Genomic DNA, 15,734 nt, shown 5'->3' on the forward strand with positions numbered 1-15,734 from the left:
TCAGCTGTACCCTATTGCTTTCGCTGTTAACAGAAATAAGCATTTATAAAAACCACTTTATATCAAATTAAGATTTCAAATCAAGCCACAGGGTTCTTTTTAACATTAACACATTTCTCTTTCTCGATTTCTTCCCCAAAATGATTGAAAATTGCATTGTGGGTAACAGGGATAATTTAGAACTCTGGTGCTAGTGTTAAGAAAATGCTGACAGGCAAGAATTGAAAGCAAAGGAAAATTGTTGCAGTCAATTCATCACCTACTTTTAAACTCATGCCCTGCAGTCATCACAATAATTAACCGAAGAATGTTATGTGCACGGAAATGTTCAGTTTCCTTTGTTCCAAAAATTCTTCTTCAGAGTACTATAGAAAGATAAAAATAATGGAAAATATAGAATGAAAATACAAAGACACTATCTGTTGTACTCCACTTACTGGTTAGGTATCTGATTTACTTAAGCTCATCTAAGACCACATCATTTTTATATATTTTCGATTGCGGATTGAAATTGAAAAAAAAAATGACTGTTTTAAAAAACGAGAATTGTGGAAGGGTAGCTGTATGTTTTAAAAGCAAGCTGCCAACATTTATTGTAACAAAAACAGAAATTGCTGGAAAAGCTCAGCAGGTTTGGCAGCATCTGTGGGACGAAATCAGAGTTAATGTTTCAGGTCAAGTAACCCTTCCTTAAACACTTACTGTAAGTTATGTTTATATTGCTAAATAAAAACTGAAAGAACTGAAGATGTTGTTCTGAGGAAGGGTCACCGGACCTGAAACATCAACACCGATTTTTCTTCACAGATGCTGCCAGGCCTGTTGAGCTTTTCCAGCAATTTCTGTTTTTGTTCCATGTTTATAATGCTGTTTGTTCACCCAGAGGGGAAGGTTAGTTGCAGACAAACTGGCACTAGGGTATGCACAAAAGGAAGATTTGGCTGGAAATAAGCGGCTGATTGGTCTGTGGAGTGGTGACCAGTCAGCAATGACAAAAACCTTCTGCCTGCAAACAATTATATGATTGGCTCCCAGGTAGTTGAACAGCTTGTGGGTGTGAACTATATGGCCATAAACCTTTAGATCTCTCGAGGAGAGATGGTGTCTCTCACTCTACATTATAAAAAATGCTAAAGTTTGAAGAAAATATGAGTATAATTTTCCTCAACATTGCTATATGCAATGGCTTTTATCCAATAAGTCAGAGACTTTAGAATTTGTGAACTAATCAGTCTGTGCCTCTTGCAAGGAAGTATTAAGTACTTGGAGAAGAGAATTGAAGATCAACAAATTCTGGCAAGTAAAAAGTAGCACAGTGAATAGGGGCTATTAAACTGCCTCCCCAGTTTCTCTCTCCTCCCATAACACCAATGTTATTTTCAATGAGTTTGGATATGTGTGTAGGGGAAGGCTTATAAGGAAGTTAGACTCTTAACTAGCAGAATTATATATCCACAGTTCATTCTTGTTCACCTGTAGCTAGAATCTATTTTTTGGAATAAATAGCAATTCTTGTTAAGTTCAAAACCTGGATTTTTGTCAGCCTGGATGTAACTTCACAAAATTGTTATCTTTTGTGATAATTCCAGCGATCATGGGGCTTGATTTTAAGTATAGTACATCTGTCAGGCCTAACACACAACACTGAATTAGTTCAATTTGATGGAGGCATTGCAACTATTAAATACACTTGTCATTTTTATGTTGCCTATGGAGCACTCATTATTCTCCAGCATGCTGTTTCAGAATGGTAGAAGGTGGCTGTGATTTGCCAGGCCACAAGAGTCAAAAAAAGCCGAGAATTGATGCAACCTAAACAGCTCTCATTCATGTCTGCACAACCAAAACAAGAAGCTCCATTGAACCTTGACAGCAGGGCTCCCATTTGGTTCCAAAGAAACGGGCAGTTCCTTTAAACAGAGATAATAAGGTGTAGAGCTGGATGAACACAGCAGGCCAAGCAGCATCAGAGGAGCAGGAAGGCTGACGTTTCGGGCCTAGACCCTTTTTCTGAAGAAGGGTCTAGGCCCGAAACATCAGCTTTCCTGCTCTGCTGATGCTGCTTGGCCTGTTGTGTTCACCCAGCTCTACACCTTGTTATCTCAGATTCTCCAGCATCTGCAGTTCCTACTATCTCAGTTCCTTTAAACATCTAGTTTTAAAGTCCCAGACCTTATCTCTCCACAGGAGATAATCTCCTAATTATTCACATCCCCTTGAAGTTTTGGTTGTTGCAGGTATCACAATCTAAAGTTTCACAGCAGCGTGTAATACCTGCATTGTTATAAATAAGAAATCATTTTGTAACTTAAATTCTTTATTTTTTTGAAAAAGCACTTTAAATGTATTCTTTACCTGCATGTATTCCTGTATAAAATTTTAAAGGATGCAAAAATTTCATTGGAATAGGCACTATTAATAAAATGCACTATGGGTGTATAGTAAATAATTGAAAATATTCATCTCATCAGACTCACTCATCAATCTCCATTTTACTGCTAAAACACTAAGAACATTGTGAAATGCCACAGAATAATTTATTTGGTAAATATTATTCAAGCTGAAGACAAAATAAAAGAAAGGATCTCATCCTAAGTAACAATCCATTGCTTGTCACACATTACAAAGCAGCTCCATTTTCACAAATGCTCTGCTTTAAGCAATGGATTGGGAGTCAACCATTGACTGCGACACTCAGTGGACCATACTCGTGCACAATAGAGAACTACTCCTGCCCTGCAGCAGCATCTGTGGAGCATAAAACACAATATTGTCAGGCAATGTCCTTCATCAACTGACAGCAAAATGACCTGGGTCATTCTTACGCTGCCATTTCGCAAATTTATATCCATCTTTTGACTTACTGATGCACACATTTCCAAGAATCTGTCATTGTATTTTAAGTCCCCTTTAAATCATGGCTGAAAAGTTCATTTATTATGATCTGCAGCAGATTCACAGCAAATGCCTCATGTCAAAATAGCAGTGGCATTTACTAAGTCACAGTTTGCAGTGAAATCTCCCACATCTAAACACAGTTAGTAACCTGGAGACTGATGCAAAAGATTGGCACCTGGTCAGTACAAAGACCAAAGATAAATCTCCTTTTGAAATTGAAGAACACGTATATATTGGGCTGAGCTTTTAGTAACATCTGGTCTGAATGATGATACTTTAGAAAGAATGCAGCTGGCCACATACATAAGTGTAAAACTGGAGGCTGGAGTCGTATTAAAATGCTGGCATTAGTGGCTACTATATTTAACGGTGCATCCTAAACATTCGAGAACTGCGCAAAATATAGATGAAGAAGACCAGAACTATATCTTCAGCCCAATGCTGATTCCTAAATATTGGGCATGACAGCATAAATGACACCAGGCCTGATAACAGTTGCTACTTTTGGCAGTTGCAACTTAATTCTGTAAACCCAAGACTTGGTTTGCAATGTATTATGGATTGTGTCATACATTTCAAAGCACTCATGACAATCACAAGTAGAAAATGAACAGCAGAGGTAACAATGACACATGGAGAGAAATTTAAATTAGCTATGCTACTACCCGAGTTTCTATTAACTGCACATTCTTACCTGCTTAGACCATAGGGATCTTTTGTAAAAGGAAGTGACTGAAAGGTTAATGTGAATTCTGAGCCGTTCAACAGCTATATTACAGGAAAGTGGATGAAGGTCAAATGATTTTAATGAATTTTTACAGATTGCCCCTGGATGTATCATCAAATCAGCATATGAATGTTTTGGAGATAATACGGTCAGGAGTACCATAAATAGATCTGCTGAATGTATTGACTGCAGAGTTCAGGTAATCTGTGATCACACTTGCTGTATGGCATGATGCCTCTTTATGTCAATGTTTACAGATTTTCAATCAAATGTGAAATGCCCACAAGTTCACTTTGTACTCCAAACCTGGAGAGTCCCAGAAATGAAAGTATCCTAATAGAGAGTCTACAATACCAATTGGTTATTAAGGTTGGATCGCAAAGAATTTTAGTGCATTTTGCTCTCCTCTGAATCTACTGAGCAGCTTCATCAAAAGGCAGGTGAGGTTCACATTGCACATGAGTGAGTTGCTGTGAACACAAACCTGTGGAATGAAGATTTTTTTTTCACTTTGTGTGAAGTGGCTGTCACTGGCTGGGTCAGCATTTATTGCTCGTCCCTAGCTGTCCCATTGAGAAAGTGCAAACTCAAACTGTTGCAGTCCGTGTGTTGTAGGTAGACCCACAATGCCCTTAGGGAGGGAATTCCAGAATTTTCCCCCCAGTAATACTGAAGGAATGTCAACATATTTCCAAGTCAGGATGTAAGTGGCTTGGTGGTGAATTTGCATATGATCGTGTTCCCATATATTTGCTGCCTTTGTCATTCTAGATGAAAGTAGCCATGGGCTTGGAAGGTGCTGTCTAAGGACATTTGGGGAATTTCTACAATACATTTTGAAGGTAGTACACTGCTGCTACCGAGCATTGGTGATGGAAGCAGTAGATGCTTGTGGATATGGTGCCAATCAAGAAGGGGCTGCTTTGTCATGGTTGGTGTCAAGCTTCCTGAGTATTGTCTGCTACTCAACTGGTTACCACACTAACTCTTTTTGTATTTAAAACCTGAAGCGACGTTTTGCAGCTTATATTTGCTAACATAATGAATAAGAAAGTTCAAACTTACATTATAGTGCTGTAGTTACAGTGATCATTGTCACACTTTGTGTCTATTTGGAAAATAGTTGGGGGTGAAATTGGACATGTCCTGGATGCAAAGTAAGGGATATCCCATTCGATGCCAGTTACGCAGGCCATCTGACATTCAGTTCCTTTAATTCAATGACTCTGAGAATCAGGCGTAATGCAATATGGTCAACAAATGTAAGTACCCCCCCATTTGGCATCTCACCTGCATCTAACTTTACCCTCACATACCCCCTTGTAGTGGAATGGAAAGTGAATTGTGTCATACATTGTGATACCAACCACTGGGGTAGAGTTCTGCTCCATTCTCCATATCTAGGTATTTTTGGATCAACCTGTTCAGAAATGATATTACACACCTCTGGAGCAGGTGGGACTTGAACCTGGGCCTCCTGGACCAGAGGCAGGGCCCCTACCACTGAACCACAAGGCCCCAAACAAAAGGGACGTTCAGCCTGCCATCCAACCATAATGTTGTTGCAATTTTAATCAACTTGTTTCGACATGTTATGATGCACATCTGGGGCAAATGGGACTGAACTGGAAGTCTCTGGCTCAAAGTTAGGGGCATTACCATTGTGCTACAAGCGCCCTCATTTCTCCTTTCTAGATAATTTCTAATCAACCTGCTCGGAGGTTTTATAACTCACCACTGGAGCAGGTGGGACTTGAACCTGGGACAACTGGTTCAGAGGTAGTGACACTACTACCATGCTACAAGGGAATTTATTCCTCCATTCTATTCTAAGTTGAAGGACCTCTCCAGTTAGCTGTTATAAAGCATAAACCATTACTGGGTATTAATGAGAAGAAGCACTTGTCTTAACGATAAGTTGTAGTTTAATGCATGATAGCAGTAGGTATAAGTGACACTGACTAGTTTGGCGTAATTACTAGGATCATCAGGAGCCAGAGATGAACCATCTGTCTCCATTGAGACCTTATGCTGAACTGCTTCTTCTTCACTCAAAGATAGTGTGACATCATCACTTTGGGTGAGCTTAAAGCAGCTTCAACTTTAAGTCATCCAGCGCTGTTACTTTATCCAATGGTTTGTAATTTTGTGTAATCACAAGCAGCCTACAAAGTGAGGCAGGTATATAGAGTCTCCAGTTGTAAAAGGTTGAAGCACACAAACTCTAATAGGGGGAAGAGCAAAGGGCCCTTCTTTTGGAACTATTCGCATAGTAAAGTCATTAGTCAGTAATTATTCCGATTTGTTTTGCTGGAGCAGTGGCAAGTCCAAAAGCGATTTTTAGAAAAAAAACTTCTACAAAGAGCATTTTAAGTAATTTATAAGAAAAAGAAATCTTGCTTAGTTCCCACAAATAGCAATTCATCCTCTGGATACTGAAAATGTGTGCAGAGGGCCTAATTTACATAATGCTCAATTAAAAGAACGCAATAGACCAGAGCTCCAATGAGAATTCTGTTTCATTTGTGTTAATGATAGCTTGCTGAAATGCTTTGTTCATCTGCACCTTCAGCCCCTTGTCAAGGTATCAGGAAACACAAATAATCCAAGTCCAGGAATAATTGCATTGCAGTTAGTTTTGTATCTGTGTGCAGTGTGAGTATGGTCTACAGCAACAGTGAACTGATTAGGAGCAGCAATGAGAATCAATGTCAACTCTTCACATAAGCCTGCCTTGAAGCTCCAGTAGAATGGACTACATTTTAGAAAGGGGTGCATGTTTTAAAATAAAAAAAAAGAGTTTTGAGGAGTTCTGAGGAAAGGTCACTGGACCTGAAACATTAACTCTGACTTCTCGCCACAGATGCTGCCAAACTTGCTGAGCTTTTCCAGCAACTTCTGTTTTAGTGCCTTTTTTAAGCTGTATTCATTGTAATTTCCATATAATCATATGTAACCAAATATACTTGTGAAGGAAGATTCTTGTAACTGTTCCTCTTAGCTATTCCTCTCTCCGAACTCATCTTTTAAAGCTGCTAGTCAGAAAAATGGCCTTAGAAAATCCAATTTGTGTCAGAGGAACCCATTGTGCACTGTGGCATTAGACGACAGATTACATTAGAACCATAGAACTGATATAGCCCTATCTTGTCTATGCTGACCAAAAGCCACCCAGATGCATTTTCTAATCCCTCCTTCCTGCACATGGCCCATAGCCATGGTTGCACCACTTACAGTACAGATCCAGGTACTTTTTAAAAGACTTTAGAGTCTCTGTCTCAACCACCAACTCAGCCAACAAATTTCAGACACCACCACCCTCTGAGTAAAGATTTTTCCTCACATCCCTCTAATTCTTCTGCCACTGAGCTTGAATCTATGACCCTTGGATTTTGAACTCCCTGCCAAGGGAAACAGGTTTGCTCCTCTCCCGCTCACAATTTTGTATTCCTCAATCACGTCACCCCTCAGCCTTGTCTGTTCCAAGCCTCTCCAATCTCTCCTTGTAGCTACAATTCTCCAGTCATGGCAACATTCTTGTAAATTTTCTCTGCACTCTCTCCAGAGCAATTATATCCTTCCTGTAATGTGGTGACCAGAACTGCATACAGTACTCCAATTGTGGCCTCATCAGTAGCTTTTACAGATTCATCATTATATCCCTCTTTTGTATTCAATACCTCTGCCAACAAAGGAGAGTATTCCATTCGCCTTCTTTACAACCTTATCTACCTGTAGTGCTACTTTTAGGGACCTGTGTCCCTGCATGCCAAGATATCTCACTTCATCTACCCCTGTCAGTATATGCCCATATATTTTACTTTTACTGTTTGACCTTCCTAAGTGCTTTACCTCACACTTATCAGAGCTAAACTCCATCTGATACTATCCTGGCCACTCCACCAACTCATTTATATCACTTTGGAGCTTACAGCTATCCTCTACACTAAAGACTAAATGGCCAACTTTTGGGTCATTTGCAAAATTCCCAATTGTGCCCACATGTTCAAGTCCAAACCATCACTTATGAAACAAACAGCAAAGGTCCCAACACTGAGCCCTGTGGAACACTACTTGAAACAGCTTTCCATTTAAAATGGCCATCATCCATTAAACTTTGTTTCCTGTTACTAAAGCCAACTTTAGATCCAATTCAAAACATTGCCCTGTATTCCATGGGTTTTTACTTTTTTAATCAGTCTGCCATTGTAGGATCTTGTCAAATGCCTTACTTCAATCCACGTAGACAATATCCACTGCACAGGACAAAGCAGCCCACTCATTTGGCACTATATCCACAAGCATCCACTCTCTCCACCACCGACGCTCAGCAGCAGCAGTGTGTACTATCTACAAGATGCACTGCAGAAATTCACCAAAGGTCTTCAGACAGAACCTTCCAAACACACGACCATGTCCACCTATAAGATCAAGGGCAGCAAATATATGGGAGCACCACCATCTTCAAGTTCCCTTCTAAGCCACTCACCATCCTGACTTGGAAATATATCGCCGTTCCTTCACTATTGCTGGCCAAAATCCTGGAATTCCCTCCCAAATGGCATTGTGGGTCAACCCACAGCAGGTGAACTGCAGTGGTTCAAGAAGGCAGCTCACCACCACCTTCTCAAGGGGCAACTAGGGATGGGTAATATATGTTGGCCCAGCTGGCGATGCCCATTTCCCACAAATTAGTTAAAAAATCAACCCTCGTCGGTCTTCCTCGTCACATCCTCAAAGAATTCAATCAAACTTGTAAAGCATGACCTTCTCTTAAAAAAGCCATGATGACTATCCCTGACTAGTCCATGCCTTTCTAAGTGACAGTTTATCCAATCTCTCAGGATTGATTCTAATAATTTGCCTACCGCTAAAGCTCTAACAGAGGTTTTACAGTTCATCCAACTATTGCCTCAATAGTGCCACTTTATTATTCTAGACATAATTTCATGCCAGTTGCAGAACACTAATTCTTAAATGGGTGATAAATTTGACTTTGCCTTTTTAAAAATTGAGCTGTCTCTCTCACAATCTTGTAGTTTGGCTTGAAATAATGTTCAAAGTGTACCATGGTCACCCTGTCCATTACCTCACTCACTGCCTTTCAAGGAGAAAAGTACCAGTTTCTCTGGACTTTGTTGACAACAAGAATAAAGCAAGTAAATCTCCAGCGGTATTGCCACTGGAACAAAGAGGACCATAAGTGGAACTAATATTTAATTAAAATTCATGTCAGGTTTCCACAGGGAGAATAAACAAAGATTGCTTCATCTTGACACAGAGCCGAGGCTGAATGGTTATCCATTTAAAATTGTCACAGAGGGAGGAGAGGTTAAAATTGGGAGAAATTTATTTACCTCTCTTCAAAGGCTAAACCATATGGACAGAAGTAGACCATTTGGTTCCTGAAGTTTGCTCTGCCACTTGATGAGACCATGGCTGATCTGTTTGTGTTTCAGAATTTCCACATTCCCATCCACCCCAATAACTTTTGATCCCCAATCTAATAAGAATATATCTACCTCCGCCTTGGAAATAGTCAATGATATTCTTCCACCACCTTCTGGCGAAAAGAGTTCCAAAGTTTACGCAGCGTTCTGAGAGAAAAATTCCTCCTCATCTCTATCCTGAAAGGACAAACCCTAATTTTAACGGACAGCATAGTTCTGGACTGATCCACAAAAGGAACAATTATTTCCACGCCCACCTTGTCAAGACCATCCAGGATCTTATACAATTCAATCATGTCAGCCCCGCAACCCTTAAATTCCAGTGGAAATGAGCCCAGTCTGTCCAATCATTCCTCATAAGACAATCTACTCAACTCTGGTGTCAATGTTGTAAACCCCCTCTGAACCACCATCTACATCCTTCCTTAAACGAGACAAGAACTGCACTCAGTATTCGAGGTGTGGTCTTACCAACGCCCTGCATAACTGGAGTATAACATCCTGACTTTTGTGTTCAATTCCTCACACAATAAAGCATAGCATTCCTGTAGCCTTCTTGATTACACGCTCATCAACAAATTCTTAATTCCAGATTTTTTTTTAATTGAATGAAATTCTACCATTTGTAGTGGTGGGATTTGAACCTGGGTCCCCAGAACATTAGTTCAGCTTCTGGAATAATAGTCTAATGATAACACCACTAGGACATTGCCTTCCTGAGCAAAGCTTTTAGACAGCACCTTCCAAACATACAACCACTTCCAATGACCACTTCGATTGAGAAGGCCAAGGGTAGCAGAAACACAGGAATGCCATCACCTGCAAATTTCCCTCCAAGCCATTCACCACCCTGACTTGAAATTATATCACTGTTCCTTCACTGTCACTGGATCAAAATCCTGGAACTTCCTTCCTAAGGGCATTGTGGGTCAACCTATAGCATGTGGACTGCAGCAGTTCAGGAAGTCAGCTCACCACCGCCTTGTCAAGGGGGCAATTAGGGATGGGCAATAAATGCTGGCCTAGCCAGCAATGCCCACTTCCCAAGTGTGAATAAAAAATAGTAAGCCAAGGTCCTTTAACATTCAGGTATGAATGTGTGGCTTGACCTCAGTGAACTGGTTTCTGTCTACACAGCTACAGTTTTGCCCAATTGGTCAAATACCGATGAAATTTCACTCATGTGAAACGTTAACTTTCTCTTTCTCTGCTGCCAGACCTCTGAGTATTTCATGCACTTTGTTTTTATTTCAGATTTCTGCCTTCCAGAATATTTTTCTTTTGCTGATCAATATTTGGCCGCTGCTGTTCCTGGTGCGCACCGCTGATTGTTGAATGAGGAGATAGGAAGTGTGGCATAGAGGGCATGAGTTGGGTTTTCATGGACTTGAGAAGGAACAGCTGTGGAGAACTTACAGTGCTGCAGCCTCCAGTTCTGTAAGTACAAATGTTACAAACTGTCGCTGTGCAGTTGACATCCTATGTTCTCCGATACCATTTAAAGCATTTTATTAAAAGGCAGGAGGGGTGGGGGTTGGGGGGTGCTGATTTAATGTGGTCCTTCATAATCCCCTCCCAAGTATGGTGTTGGGCTTAAGCTTTTTGTCACAAGCTGAGTCTTTGTGTTTTGATCTTTACCCTGGGTGCCTGAGACAAATGTCATCTTTTGTTCTGAAAGTTTGAAGATAGGAAACATCTTGTGATGGTTTCAAGAGATTTGAATAAACACTTGTGAATTCAATGAAAGATCATCGATTTGTAATGTTTCTCTTGATGGATGCTGCCTGACCTGCTCTGTTTTCCAGATGGTTTTGTTCTAATTGCAAGTATCCAGAACCAGTGTATTTTGCTTTAGTTTTGACATTTCTTTGTCTTGAAGGTGGTCTTTTGCCCTTTAAAGTCAGATCAAGGCGGGTGACACCCAGCAGCCATCTTTCTCAGATTTTTTTGGTCATTTTTTTAAAAAGTTTGGTTCCAGAAGATTCCAAACCAATTGCAGTTTTTTTCAAATAAAAGATTACGGAAGGAAATGTCTCCGTGACCATGCAATCATCCTAGCTGACGATCTCTCCCAGTTCAGCAGGTAGCGAATGTCGCTAGGAGCCTTCCACTGGCAAAAGTACACAGATGCAGGAACTAACTTCTCACAGAACTATCTAAACTGCCACCCACACCCATACCTCCAGGGTCACCTCTAAAGGTCTGGAAGATTCTACCTTCCTGCTAGTTTAAATGGATCCACTTATGGTGATGTGACTGACATCACAAGTGACTCATTCTGTGTTTCTCCTCGGAGTAGATGGGAGGTATTTACCAACGCAAGCTGCTTCACAAACCCACAAAAACCTAAGGTCAGGTTAAAGGCTGAGCACTTGTCCCTGTGCCTGTCACTCCAGATGAGGTCCTGTCTCACACAGAGATTCAATTACAGGCTGTCAGGCAAATTCCAGGGTTGCGGACGAGCCCCAGGATTGGGAGCTGCAGGTGAGCACTTACTAAGTTTCATTAACTAACACTTACTGTCAAATTATGAGCACATTCAGGGCCAATGTCTGCTTTGCTCGCAAGGACCAAATTTTACACAGATGGCCTTCAGCGATGTTAAGTCCCTAAATGACATTTACAGGGTTTTCTTGCACAAAGGAATGGAGCCCAGTGTTTTAGTAGCAGAAGTAAAGTTTTTGGTGGAAAAAAAGGCCTTTTCTGAAGAAGGGTCCCAAACCAAAAAGTCAACTTTCCTGCTCCTCTGATGCTGCCTGGCCTGTTGTGTTCCTCCAGCTCACACTGTGTTATCTCTGACTCCAGCATCTGCAGTTCTTGCTATCCCCAACACATACTATATGCCACCTCAAGTGGCTGTGTGCAGTTAGACACAAGTAAAATGTAGCCAAATGTTAAATGACCTTTCATAAATGAAAGAATATAAATCAATTTTAATTGCTCCTAAAAAATCATTCATTAATATGGAAAGACTTGACAAAGTCAAATAAGAATGCACAATTATCATCATTTCCCTAATTTACCTTCATGATAATTTAACTTGGTATCACTGTATGCGCAATATGGAAATATTCCTGAAAGTGTATTGTGTTTTACACAAGCAACTCACACCACTTCTACTGTCAATGCTCTTTAAATTCAACAATTGTGGTGGGTTTATATAGATACTGCAGCATTGTGCATCATGACAAATGTGTTTTTCCAAAGACCAGATCAGTGGAGTATGAAAATGTAGCACATTCTAAGCACACTGCTTTGCACGCAACATATTTTTTCAGTCCAAAAGACTTTCACTTGCAATTAAATACTGTAATCAGCAAAAGACGTAGAAATTAACAATCATTGCTGATTTCCCAAACACCCACTCCCAATTTTTCTGTTAATGTATCAGGGACAGTTGGTGATATATTGGAATTCACAGGCTGGATTTCTCATTTCCTTGGGTCATGGGTTATCTCTTGTCAGCTACATGGAATTGTGATCGTTGGAGTTCAATGGCTTATTTATAATCAGTCCAAAAACACTTTCATGGAATTCGTACAGTGTGGAAGCAGGCTATTTGGCCCATTGAGTCCATACCGCACCTCCAAACAGCATCCCACCCAGACCCACCCTGTAACCTTGCTTTTACCAATGGCTAATCCACCTAGCCTGTACATCTTTGGACTATGAGTGGAAACCTGGATCACTCCAAGGAAAGCCACACAGACAGGAGGAGAACATGCAAACACAGGGGTGGAATCAAATCCAGGTCCCTAGCACTGTGAGGCAGCAGTGCTAACCACTGAGCCACCATGCTGCCCAGTCACAGATTGCTATAAAAACAACAGGTAAACTTTATACACTGATTAAAATAACCAGAAGCACAGAGAGAAATCCTAGATATACAAAGAGGACCATTTTCATGATTTGAAAATGAATGCCTTATGCATTTGCCTTGCATGGTCATTTCAATTACTCTGTCAATAGAGCTGGTCTAAAATGACATTGATATTCAGACTGAAATATCCCAGGTTGAAATGTTTTAGTGGATGTAATTTAAATGGTAATGACTAAACATTTTTCATATGTCAACCATCTTATGTCAACATGACTCACAACTTCACAAAGCATTCAGAAAATGGGAAGTGCAGCAGGATGATGTAGAGAAAATAAATAAGCCTATTGAAGATAAAAACAGACACTGCGCAATGAAAATTCAAAATGTAATCTGGTTTGGATTGCGACCTGGATACATTTGCAGAAATAAAGCATTACGTGAAATTATTCGCAAAGGGTGGGAAGTTACAAAGGAACACAACCCCAGTTATTAAATTCAGCTTTATGGATATAGAAAGGGAACAAGATGTTGGGTATTGAATAATACCCAACTTTTATATCCGACTGTGACAATACATTTCCTCATGTATGCAAGAGACAGATGCAGCAGTGACATATCAGATTGAAGAATGAGGAAGAATATATTACACTCAGTCTGAGGAATAGAAACCTTGAGCTACTCTGTGAAGTCAGATCTGCTAACATTAAATTGGGAGCAAATACAGAGAATCAGATTTTAGATATACAAGTGAAAAGCAGGAGTAGGCCACTCAGCCCATCAAGCTTACTCCAATATTGAATAAGATCATGATTGATCTGATTGTAAATTGAACTCTATATTCCTACCTATTCCAGTTAACATTTCACCAAACTTGCTCCCACCCGCTTCCATTCACCTCTACCTCAAAAATATACAAGGATTCTGCTTCTACTGTCTTTTGAGGAAGAGGGTTCCAAAGACTCAGGACAAAAAGAAAATTGCCCATCTCTGCCTTGAATACAGTGATCCCTTATTTTCAAACAGATCCTCCCTTCCCTCCCCAGATTTTTGGTTCTCCAGTAAGAGGAAACATTGTCTCAACATCCCCCTATCGAAACCCCTCAGGATCTTATATATTTCAATTTCAATGACTATGTGGATATGTTGGCATAATGGCAATGTCACTAGCCTGGTAATCAAGACCACTCAAGCCTCATGTTCCAGTTATGCTCGTTCAAATTCCTCTGTGAAAGATGGTTAAATTTAATAAACGTCTGATTTTTTTTTTAGAAAGCTGGCGTTTGTGTAGCCATTGCCAGTTGTCATAAAAGCCTATTTTTTTTTTAGAATCATAGAATCCCTACAGTGTGGAAACAGGCCCTTTGGCCCAACAAGTCCACACTGAACCTCAAAGCATCCCACCCAGACCCATCCCCCTATAACCCACCTAATCTACATCTCCCTGAACACTATGGGAAATTTAGCATGGCCAATTCACCTAACCTGCACATCTTTAGGGAAGGAATTCTGCAATCCTTACCTGGTCCAGACCCACAGCATTGTGCTTCACTCTTAACAGCTCTCTGAGATGGACCAGCACACTACTCAGTTCAACAGCAATTACTACTGGCACAAGTACAAGCTTGTTTGAAGGGCCAGTGCAGACACAATGTGCTGAATGGCCTCCTTCTATGCCATAAACCGGGGTGAACACTTGTAAAATTGTGAAACAATTTGACCCAATCTTTTTCCTTTTTATAGTCTTTTACAGAATTCTACATTATCTGCTGGATAACTCCACAGTCTTTGTATGAATTTTTCTATCAACTGAAATACTTGCATTTTATAGAACCTTTAAAATAGTAACAGGTCTCCAAGGTTCTTTGCCAGAGCATTTAGCGAATAAACTTTGACAGTCTCTTACAGAGATAATACAGGAAGGTTTTAAGCAATGAATTATAGAAGGCCAGAGAGGAAGCAAGATGGAGAGACTTAAGGAGGGAATTCCAGAGTTTAGCAGTGACAAAAACTGGGAACGTTCAAAGGACAGCAGTAAAGAGAAGGAATGTGTGACTGGAGGGGATTAAAGAGAAAGGCCATGCTGAGACTTTGGAGGGACCTGAAGACAAGCACGAAAATTTTAAAATCAATATGGTGTTCGGTTAAATAGATAATATTCAATTAACATTTTTAACTTTGCTATAGATCAGCAATTTATTTAAACAATTGGTGCAAAAGAGCTTTTTGCATTTGTTCCCCTCATTAACAGGAAATGGCTAGAAAACGTTAACACAAAACATCATCCTTTATCTGAGAAAGGGACAGCTGACTGCTACCCAGAGCTCTTAAAACTAGACTATGACATAGGCTCCTTGTTTGAAATAAACTATTGACTCTTTTAATTATTTATCTCCCTCTTAATTTATTCAATTTATTCTCTGCATCAACGCTCCATTCACCCCTCTACTGACCAGGGTCAAATGGCCAATTGCTAATTCATCTAAAAGGAATTATTCTTCATGGCCTTGACCTAAAGAGTACAGTGAGCATTAATAAAATGATATTTTTCACTCAGTCTCTTATTTTACATTGCTTCCAATCACAACTGATCCTTCGGAATAAGTTCCCCTTTTTCCCTCCAAAAGCAAAAAAATCAAAATCAAAATCTCACCACCTGCCCTGACAACTCCCTCAGTGAGGAGGGACTGGACTAATAATCCACAAACCTATATTAATAATCTATGTGAGACAACAAGGTGCAGGGCTGGATGAACACAGCAGGCCAAGCAGCATCACACGAGCAGAAAGGCTGACGTTTCGGGCCTAGGCCCTTCATCAGAAAAGCTTTTCTGATGAAGGG

General features: G+C 40.2%; 1 pseudogene; it reads right to left on the reverse strand.

Moving 5' to 3' along the window:
• Window positions 1-5,634, reverse strand: part of LOC109935596 — a 6,678-nt pseudogene extending 1,044 nt beyond the window's left edge.
• Window positions 5,635-15,734: the final 10,100 nt, after the last annotated feature.

The sequence above is a fragment of the Rhincodon typus genome, chromosome 27 (genome assembly GCF_021869965.1).
Source record: "Rhincodon typus isolate 14 chromosome 27, sRhiTyp1.1, whole genome shotgun sequence".
Classification (NCBI taxonomy): domain Eukaryota; kingdom Metazoa; phylum Chordata; class Chondrichthyes; order Orectolobiformes; family Rhincodontidae; genus Rhincodon; species Rhincodon typus.